General features: G+C 46.8%; 7 non-coding genes across 7 annotated transcripts; all 7 read right to left on the reverse strand.

Moving 5' to 3' along the window:
- Positions 1 to 1,203: 1,203 nt before the first annotated feature.
- Positions 1,204 to 1,282, reverse strand: LOC127214061 (small nucleolar RNA SNORD115). The gene has a single exon (XR_007833781.1). It is a non-coding gene; the product is annotated as a small nucleolar RNA SNORD115 (small nucleolar RNA).
- Positions 1,283 to 2,960: 1,678 nt separating this feature from the next.
- On the reverse strand, positions 2,961 to 3,039 carry LOC127214062 (small nucleolar RNA SNORD115). Its single transcript, XR_007833782.1, has one exon. It is a non-coding gene; the product is annotated as a small nucleolar RNA SNORD115 (small nucleolar RNA).
- Positions 3,040 to 4,717: 1,678 nt separating this feature from the next.
- Positions 4,718 to 4,796, reverse strand: LOC127214063 (small nucleolar RNA SNORD115). Its single transcript, XR_007833783.1, has one exon. It is a non-coding gene; the product is annotated as a small nucleolar RNA SNORD115 (small nucleolar RNA).
- Positions 4,797 to 6,474: 1,678 nt separating this feature from the next.
- Positions 6,475 to 6,553, reverse strand: LOC127214065 (small nucleolar RNA SNORD115). The gene has a single exon (XR_007833784.1). It is a non-coding gene; the product is annotated as a small nucleolar RNA SNORD115 (small nucleolar RNA).
- A 1,678-nt stretch (positions 6,554 to 8,231) lies between these two features.
- On the reverse strand, positions 8,232 to 8,310 carry LOC127214067 (small nucleolar RNA SNORD115). Its single transcript, XR_007833786.1, has one exon. It is a non-coding gene; the product is annotated as a small nucleolar RNA SNORD115 (small nucleolar RNA).
- Positions 8,311 to 9,988: 1,678 nt separating this feature from the next.
- LOC127214068 (small nucleolar RNA SNORD115) lies at positions 9,989 to 10,067 on the reverse strand. The gene has a single exon (XR_007833787.1). It is a non-coding gene; the product is annotated as a small nucleolar RNA SNORD115 (small nucleolar RNA).
- A 1,678-nt stretch (positions 10,068 to 11,745) lies between these two features.
- On the reverse strand, positions 11,746 to 11,824 carry LOC127214069 (small nucleolar RNA SNORD115). The gene has a single exon (XR_007833788.1). It is a non-coding gene; the product is annotated as a small nucleolar RNA SNORD115 (small nucleolar RNA).
- Between the last annotated feature and the right edge of the window lie 1,450 nt (positions 11,825 to 13,274).

Here is a 13,274-nt window from a genome sequence, read left to right on the forward strand (position 1 = left end):
GCATTTGTGATTGCCAGGAAAATTCTCATTACCCTCTGGAAATCACAGACAATTGTGCAGGACAGGATCCCTACTCACTCCTTACTTAATTGGACCTACCCAGCCTACAAGGGTTGCCAGGTCTTGGTGTCTGGAGACATTCTCCCTCACTAGAGCCATGCTAGTTTTGCACTTCAGTGTGCCATGCACGTACAAATAAAACAACAATGCCAGAGCCTTGTGGCCAGTAGGCCAGAAGAAGTTGCTGCCCCAGTGGATATCAACCCACCAAGAACCTGCCTCTCATCAACATCAGATGAAACTGTGTACTTGTAGCATGGGCGTTGGGAGGCAGGACAATGCCACTGATATCAGGGGAAGGAAAGAGAGTAGAAAAGGACGTGCCGGCAGTGCCCTTCCAGCACTAGGATACTGAAAGTCATCCTATGGTTTACTAATCTAGTAAATTATCAGAGTGATTGATCATCATGGAATCTGAGGTCTGCACTAAGGCCGTTCTGAGCTGCTATTTGTGCAAGTGTGTATCATGAAACACTTCTGAGGTAATGAGGACTTGAAACTCTTGCCCTGGAAGGCCCAATCTGGATGGTAACTAGAACTATTTTTAAAGGCAGGGAATAAGGTTCCATTCATTCTATCACAGAGCTGTGCAATCCGAGGAACTGAGAATCCTGTCTGCAACCCCCCTGCAATAAATGCTTAGTTTGGTATGTCCCAATCCCCAGGTCTTCAAACTCTTGAAGTGAGTGCAGTTTGAGTATGTCCCTGTCCACATAGGTTTCAGAGTAGGGCATCCCCCAAAGAAAGGCCGTGTTGGGTGCCCAATGGCTAAAATACCGTGAGGTCTACAGTGGAAGGTGAGGACCCATGATCTGCAGAGTGTCAGGCGATTAAGTAATGCTTTCCACTTACCATAATCCACATGGCACATGGTCAAGGAAGGCATGCCGATCACTGAAAGACAGGAGAGAAGAGTGGCCCATGAGCATTGTCTTGGGGGTGGGGTCGCAACCCTGAATAATACAGAGTGAGACTCAAAGAGCCTTGGGAGTGAACATCAAGTTCACTCCTACAGAAGGGCACATGGAGTTCACTGGATTCCACAGAGCAGGAACACCATGCTGAGCCAATGAGGGCCTGGGACTTGGCCTACAAGAAAGACCAAGTAGACTAGGCCTCCATTGGTGCCCCATTCTGTTCAACGGGCCTCAGCGTAATCCTATTGAGCATGATTTTTATGTCATCACCTCTCTTCATGACATTGGTTTGTCATCATAGACCCAGGATATCAGACAGAACAGATCAATATGTTACTGTGACACAAACCATGTTGCTTACCAGGAGTGCCAAATCGACCAAGCTGAGGAACTGAAGAAATTTCATCCAGCGTTCTTCTCCTGCAAGAAATGAGTTTGCTCAGTTGGCTCTTATGGTGCACGTTTATGTGAGCAAAATGGGACCTGTGGAGCATCCAGCAACATGAAAACCCAGATATGAATCCCCAATGGTCCCCCAGCAGGGTAATTTGGCCACTTGCTTTTAAAATGCATGGCAAAGTTAAGAAAAAAAACTAAATGATGGCTACCAGTCTGCCCACCCTCCCCATGTCATTTGACGCTAACAAAAATTCACCCTGAATCCTACTGTCACACTCTACATTAGAAACAAGAGTTTTGGCAAGTTAAACAGCAGGGCCTTTTTAAACATGTCATCTTGTGACCTCTGAACGGTTCCTGACTAGGTCCACAACCTGGTATGCATTTGTGATTGCCAGGAAAATTCTCATTACCCTCTGGAAATCACAGACAATTGTGCAGGACAGGATCCCTACTCACTCCTTACTTAATTGGACCTACCCAGCCTACAAGGGTTGCCAGGTCTTGGTGTCTGGAGACATTCTCCCTCACTAGAGCCATGCTAGTTTTGCACTTCAGTGTGCCATGCACGTACAAATAAAACAACAATGCCAGAGCCTTGTGGCCAGTAGGCCAGAAGAAGTTGCTGCCCCAGTGGATATCAACCCACCAAGAACCTGCCTCTCATCAACATCAGATGAAACTGTGTACTTGTAGCATGGGCGTTGGGAGGCAGGACAATGCCACTGATATCAGGGGAAGGAAAGAGAGTAGAAAAGGACGTGCCGGCAGTGCCCTTCCAGCACTAGGATACTGAAAGTCATCCTATGGTTTACTAATCTAGTAAATTATCAGAGTGATTGATCATCATGGAATCTGAGGTCTGCACTAAGGCCGTTCTGAGCTGCTATTTGTGCAAGTGTGTATCATGAAACACTTCTGAGGTAATGAGGACTTGAAACTCTTGCCCTGGAAGGCCCAATCTGGATGGTAACTAGAACTATTTTTAAAGGCAGGGAATAAGGTTCCATTCATTCTATCACAGAGCTGTGCAATCCGAGGAACTGAGAATCCTGTCTGCAACCCCCCTGCAATAAATGCTTAGTTTGGTATGTCCCAATCCCCAGGTCTTCAAACTCTTGAAGTGAGTGCAGTTTGAGTATGTCCCTGTCCACATAGGTTTCAGAGTAGGGCATCCCCCAAAGAAAGGCCGTGTTGGGTGCCCAACGGCTAAAATACCGTGAGGTCTACAGTGGAAGGTGAGGACCCATGATCTGCAGAGTGTCAGGCGATTAAGTAATGCTTTCCACTTACCATAATCCACATGGCACATGGTCAAGGAAGGCATGCCGATCACTGAAAGACAGGAGAGAAGAGTGGCCCATGAGCATTGTCTTGGGGGTGGGGTCGCAACCCTGAATAGTACAGAGTGAGACTCAAAGAGCCTTGGGAGTGAACATCGAGTTCACTCCTACAGAAGGGCACATGGAGTTCACTGGATTCCACAGAGCAGGAACACCATGCTGAGCCAATGAGGGCCTGGGACTTGGCCTACAAGAAAGACCAAGTAGACTAGGCCTCCATTGGTGCCCCATTCTGTTCAACGGGCCTCAGCGTAATCCTATTGAGCATGATTTTTATGTCATCACCTCTCTTCATGACATTGGTTTGTCATCATAGACCCAGGATATCAGACAGAACAGATCAATATGTTACTGTGACACAAACCATGTTGCTTACCAGGAGTGCCAAATCGACCAAGCTGAGGAACTGAAGAAATTTCATCCAGCGTTCTTCTCCTGCAAGAAATGAGTTTGCTCAGTTGGCTCTTATGGTGCACGTTTATGTGAGCAAAATGGGACCTGTGGAGCATCCAGCAACATGAAAACCCAGATATGAATCCCCAATGGTCCCCCAGCAGGGTAATTTGGCCACTTGCTTTTAAAATGCATGGCAAAGTTAAGAAAAAAAACTAAATGATGGCTACCAGTCTGCCCACCCTCCCCATGTCATTTGACGCTAACAAAAATTCACCCTGAATCCTACTGTCACACTCTACATTAGAAACAAGAGTTTTGGCAAGTTAAACAGCAGGGCCTTTTTAAACATGTCATCTTGTGACCTCTGAACGGTTCCTGACTAGGTCCACAACCTGGTATGCATTTGTGATTGCCAGGAAAATTCTCATTACCCTCTGGAAATCACAGACAATTGTGCAGGACAGGATCCCTACTCACTCCTTACTTAATTGGACCTACCCAGCCTACAAGGGTTGCCAGGTCTTGGTGTCTGGAGACATTCTCCCTCACTAGAGCCATGCTAGTTTTGCACTTCAGTGTGCCATGCACGTACAAATAAAACAACAATGCCAGAGCCTTGTGGCCAGTAGGCCAGAAGAAGTTGCTGCCCCAGTGGATATCAACCCACCAAGAACCTGCCTCTCATCAACATCAGATGAAACTGTGTACTTGTAGCATGGGCGTTGGGAGGCAGGACAATGCCACTGATATCAGGGGAAGGAAAGAGAGTAGAAAAGGACGTGCCGGCAGTGCCCTTCCAGCACTAGGATACTGAAAGTCATCCTATGGTTTACTAATCTAGTAAATTATCAGAGTGATTGATCATCATGGAATCTGAGGTCTGCACTAAGGCCGTTCTGAGCTGCTATTTGTGCAAGTGTGTATCATGAAACACTTCTGAGGTAATGAGGACTTGAAACTCTTGCCCTGGAAGGCCCAATCTGGATGGTAACTAGAACTATTTTTAAAGGCAGGGAATAAGGTTCCATTCATTCTATCACAGAGCTGTGCAATCCGAGGAACTGAGAATCCTGTCTGCAACCCCCCTGCAATAAATGCTTAGTTTGGTATGTCCCAATCCCCAGGTCTTCAAACTCTTGAAGTGAGTGCAGTTTGAGTATGTCCCTGTCCACATAGGTTTCAGAGTAGGGCATCCCCCAAAGAAAGGCCGTGTTGGGTGCCCAACGGCTAAAATACCGTGAGGTCTACAGTGGAAGGTGAGGACCCATGATCTGCAGAGTGTCAGGCGATTAAGTAATGCTTTCCACTTACCATAATCCACATGGCACATGGTCAAGGAAGGCATGCCGATCACTGAAAGACAGGAGAGAAGAGTGGCCCATGAGCATTGTCTTGGGGGTGGGGTCGCAACCCTGAATAATACAGAGTGAGACTCAAAGAGCCTTGGGAGTGAACATCAAGTTCACTCCTACAGAAGGGCACATGGAGTTCACTGGATTCCACAGAGCAGGAACACCATGCTGACACAATGAGGGCCTGGGACTTGGCCTACAAGAAAGACCAAGTAGACTAGGCCTCCATTGGTGCCCCATTCTGTTCAACGGGCCTCAGCGTAATCCTATTGAGCATGATTTTTATGTCATCACCTCTCTTCATGACATTGGTTTGTCATCATAGACCCAGGATATCAGACAGAACAGATCAATATGTTACTGTGACACAAACCATGTTGCTTACCAGGAGTGCCAAATCGACCAAGCTGAGGAACTGAAGAAATTTCATCCAGCGTTCTTCTCCTGCAAGAAATGAGTTTGCTCAGTTGGCTCTTATGGTGCACGTTTATGTGAGCAAAATGGGACCTGTGGAGCATCCAGCAACATGAAAACCCAGATATGAATCCCCAATGGTCCCCCAGCAGGGTAATTTGGCCACTTGCTTTTAAAATGCATGGCAAAGTTAAGAAAAAAAACTAAATGATGGCTACCAGTCTGCCCACCCTCCCCATGTCATTTGACGCTAACAAAAATTCACCCTGAATCCTACTGTCACACTCTACATTAGAAACAAGAGTTTTGGCAAGTTAAACAGCAGGGCCTTTTTAAACATGTCATCTTGTGACCTCTGAACGGTTCCTGACTAGGTCCACAACCTGGTATGCATTTGTGATTGCCAGGAAAATTCTCATTACCCTCTGGAAATCACAGACAATTGTGCAGGACAGGATCCCTACTCACTCCTTACTTAATTGGACCTACCCAGCCTACAAGGGTTGCCAGGTCTTGGTGTCTGGAGACATTCTCCCTCACTAGAGCCATGCTAGTTTTGCACTTCAGTGTGCCATGCACGTACAAATAAAACAACAATGCCAGAGCCTTGTGGCCAGTAGGCCAGAAGAAGTTGCTGCCCCAGTGGATATCAACCCACCAAGAACCTGCCTCTCATCAACATCAGATGAAACTGTGTACTTGTAGCATGGGCGTTGGGAGGCAGGACAATGCCACTGATATCAGGGGAAGGAAAGAGAGTAGAAAAGGACGTGCCGGCAGTGCCCTTCCAGCACTAGGATACTGAAAGTCATCCTATGGTTTACTAATCTAGTAAATTATCAGAGTGATTGATCATCATGGAATCTGAGGTCTGCACTAAGGCCGTTCTGAGCTGCTATTTGTGCAAGTGTGTATCATGAAACACTTCTAAGGTAATGAGGACTTGAAACTCTTGCCCTGGAAGCCCCAATCTGGATGGTAACTAGAACTATTTTTAAAGGCAGGGAATAAGGTTCCATTCATTCTATCACAGAGCTGTGCAATCCGAGGAACTGAGAATCCTGTCTGCAACCCCCCTGCAATAAATGCTTAGTTTGGTATGTCCCAATCCCCAGGTCTTCAAACTCTTGAAGTGAGTGCAGTTTGAGTATGTCCCTGTCCACATAGGTTTCAGAGTAGGGCATCCCCCAAAGAAAGGCCGTGTTGGGTGCCCAACGGCTAAAATACCGTGAGGTCTACAGTGGAAGGTGAGGACCCATGATCTGCAGAGTGTCAGGCGATTAAGTAATGCTTTCCACTTACCATAATCCACATGGCACATGGTCAAGGAAGGCATGCCGATCACTGAAAGACAGGAGAGAAGAGTGGCCCATGAGCATTGTCTTGGGGGTGGGGTCGCAACCCTGAATAGTACAGAGTGAGACTCAAAGAGCCTTGGGAGTGAACATCGAGTTCACTCCTACAGAAGGGCACATGGAGTTCACTGGATTCCACAGAGCAGGAACACCATGCTGAGCCAATGAGGGCCTGGGACTTGGCCTACAAGAAAGACCAAGTAGACTAGGCCTCCATTGGTGCCCCATTCTGTTCAACGGGCCTCAGCGTAATCCTATTGAGCATGATTTTTATGTCATCACCTCTCTTCATGACATTGGTTTGTCATCATAGACCCAGGATATCAGACAGAACAGATCAATATGTTACTGTGACACAAACCATGTTGCTTACCAGGAGTGCCAAATCGACCAAGCTGAGGAACTGAAGAAATTTCAGCCAGCGTTCTTCTCCTGCAAGAAATGAGTTTGCTCAGTTGGCTCTTATGGTGCACGTTTATGTGAGCAAAATGGGACCTGTGGAGCATCCAGCAACATGAAAACCCAGATATGAATCCCCAATGGTCCCCCAGCAGGGTAATTTGGCCACTTGCTTTTAAAATGCATGGCAAAGTTAAGAAAAAAAACTAAATGATGGCTACCAGTCTGCCCACCCTCCCCATGTCATTTGACGCTAACAAAAATTCACCCTGAATCCTACTGTCACACTCTACATTAGAAACAAGAGTTTTGGCAAGTTAAACAGCAGGGCCTTTTTAAACATGTCATCTTGTGACCTCTGAACGGTTCCTGACTAGGTCCACAACCTGGTATGCATTTGTGATTGCCAGGCAAATTCTCATTACCCTCTGGAAATCACAGACAATTGTGCAGGACAGGATCCCTACTCACTCCTTACTTAATTGGACCTACCCAGCCTACAAGGGTTGCCAGGTCTTGGTGTCTGGAGACATTCTCCCTCACTAGAGCCATGCTAGTTTTGCACTTCAGTGTGCCATGCACGTACAAATAAAACAACAATGCCAGAGCCTTGTGGCCAGTAGGCCAGAAGAAGTTGCTGCCCCAGTGGATATCAACCCACCAAGAACCTGCCTCTCATCAACATCAGATGAAACTGTGTACTTGTAGCATGGGCGTTGGGAGGCAGGACAATGCCACTGATATCAGGGGAAGGAAAGAGAGTAGAAAAGGACGTGCCGGCAGTGCCCTTCCAGCACTAGGATACTGAAAGTCATCCTATGGTTTACTAATCTAGTAAATTATCAGAGTGATTGATCATCATGGAATCTGAGGTCTGCACTAAGGCCGTTCTGAGCTGCTATTTGTGCAAGTGTGTATCATGAAACACTTCTGAGGTAATGAGGACTTGAAACTCTTGCCCTGGAAGGCCCAATCTGGATGGTAACTAGAACTATTTTTAAAGGCAGGGAATAAGGTTCCATTCATTCTATCACAGAGCTGTGCAATCCGAGGAACTGAGAATCCTGTCTGCAACCCCCCTGCAATAAATGCTTAGTTTGGTATGTCCCAATCCCCAGGTCTTCAAACTCTTGAAGTGAGTGCAGTTTGAGTATGTCCCTGTCCACATAGGTTTCAGAGTAGGGCATCCCCCAAAGAAAGGCCGTGTTGGGTGCCCAACGGCTAAAATACCGTGAGGTCTACAGTGGAAGGTGAGGACCCATGATCTGCAGAGTGTCAGGCGATTAAGTAATGCTTTCCACTTACCATAATCCACATGGCACATGGTCAAGGAAGGCATGCCGATCACTGAAAGACAGGAGAGAAGAGTGGCCCATGAGCATTGTCTTGGGGGTGGGGTCGCAACCCTGAATAGTACAGAGTGAGACTCAAAGAGCCTTGGGAGTGAACATCGAGTTCACTCCTACAGAAGGGCACATGGAGTTCACTGGATTCCACAGAGCAGGAACACCATGCTGAGCCAATGAGGGCCTGGGACTTGGCCTACAAGAAAGACCAAGTAGACTAGGCCTCCATTGGTGCCCCATTCTGTTCAACGGGCCTCAGCGTAATCCTATTGAGCATGATTTTTATGTCATCACCTCTCTTCATGACATTGGTTTGTCATCATAGACCCAGGATATCAGACAGAACAGATCAATATGTTACTGTGACACAAACCATGTTGCTTACCAGGAGTGCCAAATCGACCAAGCTGAGGAACTGAAGAAATTTCATCCAGCGTTCTTCTCCTGCAAGAAATGAGTTTGCTCAGTTGGCTCTTATGGTGCACGTTTATGTGAGCAAAATGGGACCTGTGGAGCATCCAGCAACATGAAAACCCAGATATGAATCCCCAATGGTCCCCCAGCAGGGTAATTTGGCCACTTGCTTTTAAAATGCATGGCAAAGTTAAGAAAAAAAACTAAATGATGGCTACCAGTCTGCCCACCCTCCCCATGTCATTTGACGCTAACAAAAATTCACCCTGAATCCTACTGTCACACTCTACATTAGAAACAAGAGTTTTGGCAAGTTAAACAGCAGGGCCTTTTTAAACATGTCATCTTGTGACCTCTGAACGGTTCCTGACTAGGTCCACAACCTGGTATGCATTTGTGATTGCCAGGAAAATTCTCATTACCCTCTGGAAATCACAGACAATTGTGCAGGACAGGATCCCTACTCACTCCTTACTTAATTGGACCTACCCAGCCTACAAGGGTTGCCAGGTCTTGGTGTCTGGAGACATTCTCCCTCACTAGAGCCATGCTAGTTTTGCACTTCAGTGTGCCATGCACGTACAAATAAAACAACAATGCCAGAGCCTTGTGGCCAGTAGGCCAGAAGAAGTTGCTGCCCCAGTGGATATCAACCCACCAAGAACCTGCCTCTCATCAACATCAGATGAAACTGTGTACTTGTAGCATGGGCGTTGGGAGGCAGGACAATACCACTGATATCGGGGGAAGGAAAGAGAGTAGAAAAGGACGTGCCGGCAGTGCCCTTCCAGCACTAGGATACTGAAAGTCATCCTATGGTTTACTAATCTAGTAAATTATCAGAGTGATTGATCATCATGGAATCTGAGGTCTGCACTAAGGCCGTTCTGAGCTGCTATTTGTGCAAGTGTGTATCATGAAACACTTCTGAGGTAATGAGGACTTGAAACTCTTGCCCTGGAAGGCCCAATCTGGATGGTAACTAGAACTATTTTTAAAGGCAGGGAATAAGGTTCCATTCATTCTATCACAGAGCTGTGCAATCCGAGGAACTGAGAATCCTGTCTGCAACCCCCCTGCAATAAATGCTTAGTTTGGTATGTCCCAATCCCCAGGTCTTCAAACTCTTGAAGTGAGTGCAGTTTGAGTATGTCCCTGTCCACATAGGTTTCAGAGTAGGGCATCCCCCAAAGAAAGGCCGTGTTGGGTGCCCAACGGCTAAAATACCGTGAGGTCTACAGTGGAAGGTGAGGACCCATGATCTGCAGAGTGTCAGGCGATTAAGTAATGCTTTCCACTTACCATAATCCACATGGCACATGGTCAAGGAAGGCATGCCGATCACTGAAAGACAGGAGAGAAGAGTGGCCCATGAGCATTGTCTTGGGGGTGGGGTCGCAACCCTGAATAGTACAGAGTGAGACTCAAAGAGCCTTGGGAGTGAACATCAAGTTCACTCCTACAGAAGGGCACATGGAGTTCACTGGATTCCACAGAGCAGGAACACCATGCTGACCCAATGAGGGCCTGGGACTTGGCCTACAAGAAAGACCAAGTAGACTAGGCCTCCATTGGTGCCCCATTCTGTTCAACGGGCCTCAGCGTAATCCTATTGAGCATGATTTTTATGTCATCACCTCTCTTCATGACATTGGTTTGTCATCATAGACCCAGGATATCAGACAGAACAGATCAATATGTTACTGTGACACAAACCATGTTGCTTACCAGGAGTGCCAAATCGACCAAGCTGAGGAACTGAAGAAATTTCAGCCAGCGTTCTTCTCCTGCAAGAAATGAGTTTGCTCAGTTGGCTCTTATGGTGCACGTTTATGTGAGCAAAATGGGACCTGTGGAGCATCCAGCAACATGAAAACCCAGATATGAATCCCCAATGGTCCCCCAGCAGGGTAATTTGGCCACTTGCTTTTAAAATGCATGGCAAAGTTAAGAAAAAAAACTAAATGATGGCTACCAGTCTGCCCACCCTCCCCATGTCATTTGACGCTAACAAAAATTCACCCTGAATCCTACTGTCACACTCTACATTAGAAACAAGAGTTTTGGCAAGTTAAACAGCAGGGCCTTTTTAAACATGTCATCTTGTGACCTCTGAACGGTTCCTGACTAGGTCCACAACCTGGTATGCATTTGTGATTGCCAGGAAAATTCTCATTACCCTCTGGAAATCACAGACAATTGTGCAGGACAGGATCCCTACTCACTCCTTACTTAATTGGACCTACCCAGCCTACAAGGGTTGCCAGGTCTTGGTGTCTGGAGACATTCTCCCTCACTAGAGCCATGCTAGTTTTGCACTTCAGTGTGCCATGCACGTACAAATAAAACAACAATGCCAGAGCCTTGTGGCCAGTAGGCCAGAAGAAGTTGCTGCCCCAGTGGATATCAACCCACCAAGAACCTGCCTCTCATCAACATCAGATGAAACTGTGTACTTGTAGCATGGGCGTTGGGAGGCAGGACAATGCCACTGATATCGGGGGAAGGAAAGAGAGTAGAAAAGGACTTGCCGGCAGTGCCCTTCCAGCACTAGGATACTGAAAGTCATCCTATGGTTTACTAATCTAGTAAATTATCAGAGTGATTGATCATCATGGAATCTGAGGTCTGCACTAAGGCCGTTCTGAGCTGCTATTTGTGCAAGTGTGTATCATGAAACACTTCTGAGGTAATGAGAACTTGAAACTCTTGCCCTGGAAGCCCCAATCTGGATGGTAACTAGAACTATTTTTAAAGGCAGGGAATAAGGTTCCATTCATTCTATCACAGAGCTGTGCAATCCGAGGAACTGAGAATCCTGTCTGCAACCCCCCTGCAATAAATGCTTAGTTTGGTATGTCCCAATCCCCAGGTCTTCAAACTCTTGAAGTGAGTGCAGTTTGAGTATGTCCCTGTCCACATAGGTTTCAGAGTAGGGCATCCCCCAAAGAAAGGCCGTGTTGGGTGCCCAACGGCTAAAATACCGTGAGGTCTACAGTGGAAGGTGAGGACCCATGATCTGCAGAGTGTCAGGCGATTAAGTAATGCTTTCCACTTACCATAATCCACATGGCACATGGTCAAGGAAGGCATGCCGATCACTGAAAGACAGGAGAGAAGAGTGGCCCATGAGCATTGTCTTGGGGGTGGGGTCGCAACCCTGAATAGTACAGAGTGAGACTCAAAGAGCCTTGGGAGTGAACATCGAGTTCACTCCTACAGAAGGGCACATGGAGTTCACTGGATTCCACAGAGCAGGAACACCATGCTGACCCAATGAGGGCCTGGGACTTGGCCTACAAGAAAGACCAAGTAGACTAGGCCTCCATTGGTGCCCCATTCTGTTCAACGGGCCTCAGCGTAATCCTATTGAGCATGATTTTTATGTCATCACCTCTCTTCATGACATTGGTTTGTCATCATAGACCCAGGATATCAGACAGAACAGATCAATATGTTACTGTGACACAAACCATGTTGCTTACCAGGAGTGCCAAATCGACCAAGCTGAGGAACTGAAGAAATTTCAGCCAGCGTTCTTCTCCTGCAAGAAATGAGTTTGCTCAGTTGGCTCTTATGGTGCACGTTTATGTGAGCAAAATGGGACCTGTGGAGCATCCAGCAACATGAAAACCCAGATATGAATCCCCAATGGTCCCCCAGCAGGGTAATTTGGCCACTTGCTTTTAAAATGCATGGCAAAGTTAAGAAAAAAAACTAAATGATGGCTACCAGTCTGCCCACCCTCCCCATGTCATTTGACGCTAACAAAAATTCACCCTGAATCCTACTGTCACACTCTACATTAGAAACAAGAGTTTTGGCAAGTTAAACAGCAGGGCCTTTTTAAACATGTCATCTTGTGACCTCTGAACGGTTCCTGACTAGGTCCACAACCTGGTATGCATTTGTGATTGCCAGGAAAATTCTCATTACCCTCTGGAAATCACAGACAATTGTGCAGGACAGGATCCCTACTCACTCCTTACTTAATTGGACCTACCCAGCCTACAAGGGTTGCCAGGTCTTGGTGTCTGGAGACATTCTCCCTCACTAGAGCCATGCTAGTTTTGCACTTCAGTGTGCCATGCACGTACAAATAAAACAACAATGCCAGAGCCTTGTGGCCAGTAGGCCAGAAGAAGTTGCTGCCCCAGTGGATATCAACCCACCAAGAACCTGCCTCTCATCAACATCAGATGAAACTGTGTACTTGTAGCATGGGCGTTGGGAGGCAGGACAATGCCACTGATATCAGGGGAAGGAAAGAGAGTAGAAAAGGACGTGCCGGCAGTGCCCTTCCAGCACTAGGATACTGAAAGTCATCCTATGGTTTACTAATCTAGTAAATTATCAGAGTGATTGATCATCATGGAATCTGAGGTCTGCACTAAGGCCGTTCTGAGCTGCTATTTGTGCAAGTGTGTATCATGAAACACTTCTAAGGTAATGAGGACTTGAAACTCTTGCCCTGGAAGCCCCAATCTGGATGGTAACTAGAACTATTTTTAAAGGCAGGGAATAAGGTTCCATTCATTCTATCACAGAGCTGTGCAATCCGAGGAACTGAGAATCCTGTCTGCAACCCCCCTGCAATAAATGCTTAGTTTGGTATGTCCCAATCCCCAGGTCTTCAAACTCTTGAAGTGAGTGCAGTTTGAGTATGTCCCTGTCCACATAGGTTTCAGAGTAGGGCATCCCCCAAAGAAAGGCCGTGTTGGGTGCCCAACGGCTAAAATACCGTGAGGTCTACAGTGGAAGGTGAGGACCCATGATCTGCAGAGTGTCAGGCGATTAAGTAATGCTTTCCACTTACCATAATCCACATGGCACATGGTCAAGGAAGGCATGCCGATCACTGAAAGACAGGAGAGAAGAG

Source organism: Phodopus roborovskii, unplaced genomic scaffold, assembly GCF_943737965.1.
Source record: "Phodopus roborovskii unplaced genomic scaffold, PHOROB, whole genome shotgun sequence".
Taxonomy (NCBI): Eukaryota; Metazoa; Chordata; class Mammalia; order Rodentia; family Cricetidae; genus Phodopus; species Phodopus roborovskii.